Here is a 3,950-nt window from a genome sequence, read left to right as displayed (position 1 = left end):
GGGTCCTGGGTGTGTTTCCAGGCCCTGAATTTCCCGTGTTTCAGTGAAGCGCTGGCTCAGCGCGTGTGAGGGATGTTCCCCTGGTCACGGAGCCCCCCTCTCTGACCTGCGGTCACCCAGAGGTCCTGGTCTATCTTCTGGCTGCGTGTGGGTGGGTCTCCCCCCAGGAGCCCCCTCCAGGCCCAGCTGAGCTTCCTCTCTTTGGTGTTCAAGAACTTGGGGAATCAGATGTGTTCCTCTCTCCATAAAACTTGGATTATATTTAGAACATGTTTATCTCTTTAGTTAATAAAGATAACTTCCTTGGAGAAGAAAATGGCAACCCACTGCAGTATTCTTGCCTGGGAAATCCCATGGACAAAGGAGCCTGGTGGGCTACAGTCCACAGGGTTGCAATAGTCAGACATGACTTAGCAACTAAACCACCATAAAGATAACTTCCTACATTATCTTCATTATCTTCCAAAAGTACGGGTTTCCTTTCACGTGTAAATCTCTCATCCATCTGGGCTTTATGTCTTTGAATGATGTCACAGTGATCCATTTTAGATTTTTTCCATTTGGATTTGTGATTGCTGTAGCACTCTTTAAGGAAATCGCCCATCTTGCCCTGATCTGCAGTCCTGAGGGTCTACGTGTCAAGCCTCTTGTGTGCCCTTTTTCCAATGTCTGTTTTGTCCAGCAGGCCATCCCTGAACTATTCCTCAGTGTCTTTTTTATGATAATGTCTGACATCTGATGTCTGACATATTTTGCTCTGCTCCTTGAGGGAAGTCTCTGCTCTTCCATTTAAATTTATAAATTCATTGTCAAGGTCAATGAAAAAACCCTATTGGCATTTTTTTTTTATCATTCTTTTTTTTTTTTCTTGCATATATATTAATAGTATCCTTGAAAGGATATTATGCAATCCAAGTCTCGATTCCCAAACTTTCTAACGTGAATTTTCTATAACCAGGCAGTTTATTCAATGAGGAAATAAAATGCATACTGTTCAAAGATGACTACAATACCAGTTTCCTTGGGGTACATGGTACAGAATAATCTTTTTTACAGCAGATCATTAATCTTGTTGTTCCTTACTGTTTTAGTCCGATCACTCAGTCTTTCTTGCACTATTTATTTGAGTGGGTTCATGAAGTCCAGAGATGCTTGTTTCATTTAAGTTTACTGTGAGATTTTTACACCCTGTGGAGAATTCTCTGGTTGTCATTATAAAATACACTTTTATTCACCCCAAGCAGAATGGTCCTGCAACACCCCATTGCCTTTTCTAATTTCTAGAATTTCCTGTTCATTCTTTTTTTTTTTTTTATCCAGATAAACTTTATTTATTTATTTATTTTTACTTACAATGTTATATTCATTTCAGGTTTACAACATAGTCATTCAATATTTTTCTAGATTATATTCTATTTATTATTATTATTTTTTTGACAGCTTTAATTTTTCAGCACTTTATTCTTTTTATTTGATAAATTTAACGCCTTTTATTGCCATACCTCATTTTACTGTGCTTTACTTTAGTGAACTTTATAGATACATGTTTTTTTTTTTTTCCTTGTTAATTTTCTGTTTAGTTGATCTATCCATAAGTGTGAGTGGGGTATTAAAGTCTCCCACTATTATTGTGTTATTGTTAATTTCTCCTTTCATACTTGTTAGGATTTGTCTTACATACTGCGGTGCTCCCATGTTGGGTGGATATATATTTATAATTGTTATATCTTCTTCTTGGATTGATCTTTTGATCATTATGTAGTGACCTTCTTTGTCTCTTTTCACAGCCTTTGTTTTAAAGTCTAATTTATCTGATACGAGTATTGTGACTCCTGCTTTCTTTTGGTCCCAATTTGCATGGAAAATCTTTTTCCAGCCCTTCACTTTCAGTCTGTATGTGTCCCCTGTTTTGAGGTGGGTCTCTTGTAGACAACATATGTAGGGGTCTTGTTTTTGTATCCATTCAGCCAGTCTTTGTCTTTTGGTTGGGGCATTCAACCCATTTACGTTTAAGGTAATTACTAATAAGTATGATCCCGTTGCCATTTACTTTATTGTTTTGGGTTCGAGTTTATACACCATTTTTGTGTTTCCTGTCTAGAGAATATCCTTTAGTATTTGTTGGAGAGCTGGTTTGGTGGTGCAGAATTCTCTCAGCTTTTGCTTGTCTGAAAAGCTTTTGATTTCTCCTTCATACTTGAATGAGATCCTTGCTGGGTACAATAATCTGGGCTGTAGGTTATTTTCTTTCATCATTTTAAGTATGTCTTGCCATTCCCTCCTGGCTTGAAGAGTTTCTATTGAAAGATCAGCTGTTATCCTTATGGGAATTCCCTTTAACCCAAGGAGAAACACCCCAAGACACATATTAATCAAATTAACAAAGATCAAACACAAAGAACAAATATTAAAAGCAGCAAGGGAAAAACAACCTATTGGCATTTTGATTGGAATTGCATCAAGTCCCATGGTTAAATGACACATCATTTAATTTATAGCTTCATAATATTTTTGCTTAAAAGCCATGCATATTTTTTATTGAGTGTGATCTGATTATACTTTTAGTTTGCATTTCCTTAATCATGGATGATGTTGAGCATCTTTTCATATCTTTATTGGCTGTTTGACGTTCTGTGTATAAATGGTTTGTTCAAATCCTTTTTTGGTGGTTGTGGGGAAGTGCACTGCATGGCATGTGGGATCCTAGTTCCTCCACCACTGATCGAACCCTACAGTGGAGTGTGGATTCTTCAGCCACTGGATCGCCAGGGAAGTTCCCTGTTCAAATCTTTTAACAATTTATTGTGTAATTTTTGGTTTTACTGCATTTTTAGAACTCTTTACTTACTTTGTTTGTAAATCTTTTATCAGAAAAATGTGTTGTGAATATTTCTTCCAGTCTGTGACCTTTTTTTGAAGAGCAGAGTTTTTTTTCATTTTGATGAAATTCAGTTTATCAGTTTTTTCTGTTTTGGTTTATGCTTTAAAAAAATTAAAAAAAATTTAGGTATAGTTGATTTACAATGGTGTGTTAGTTTCAACTATACAGTAAAGTGATATATATAAATGTCTGTATCCCTTTTTAAATGTTCTCTTCAATTATAAGTTATTATAAGATACTGAGTATAGTTCTAGTGTAGGAACTATAGTAGGTTCTTGTTGATTATCTACTTTATATGCAGTAATGTGTATATTTTAATCCCAAACTCCTGATTTATCCCTCTCTTCCCCTCCCCTTTGGTAACTCTACGTTCATTTTCTATGTCTATGGGCCTACCTGTTTTATAAATAAGTTCACTTGTATCCTTTTTTAAACTCCACATATAAGTGACACTATGTAATATTTGTCTCTGTCTGACTTACTTCATTCAGTATCACAATTTCTAGGTCCGCCCATATTGCTGTAAATGGCATTCACTATTCCACTCACTTTTATGTCTGAGTGTTATTCCTCCGTATATATGCACCACGTCTTCTTTCTCTGTTCACCTGGGTCCACTCAGTGGTCGATGGACGCTGGGCTGCTTCCGTGTCTTGGCTATTGTAAATGGTGCTGCTGTGAACATTGGGGTGCATGGATCTTTTTGAATTATGGTTTTCTCTGGGTATACATGCCCAGGAGTGGGGCTGCTGTCATATGATAGCTGTTTTTAGTTTTTCAAGGAACCACCATCCTATTTCCCACAGTGGCTGCACCTATTTATATTCCCACCAACAGTGTGGGAGGGTTCCCTTTCCTCTATACCCTTGCCAGGGTTTATTGTTTTTTATAGATTTTTTGATGGTGGCCATTCTGACCACTGTAAGATGCTATCTCATTGTAGTTTTTATTTGCATTTCTCTAATAGTGATGCTGAGCATCTTTTCAAGTGCCTTTTGGACCTCTGTATGTCTTGTTTGTCTCTTTTGTATTTTTCTCTAACAATGAAATATTTGTGTAACTGAAGATC

Source organism: Bos javanicus, chromosome 4 (genome assembly GCF_032452875.1).
Source record: "Bos javanicus breed banteng chromosome 4, ARS-OSU_banteng_1.0, whole genome shotgun sequence".
Classification (NCBI taxonomy): Eukaryota; Metazoa; Chordata; class Mammalia; order Artiodactyla; family Bovidae; genus Bos; species Bos javanicus.
Note: the sequence above shows the minus strand (reverse complement) of the source record.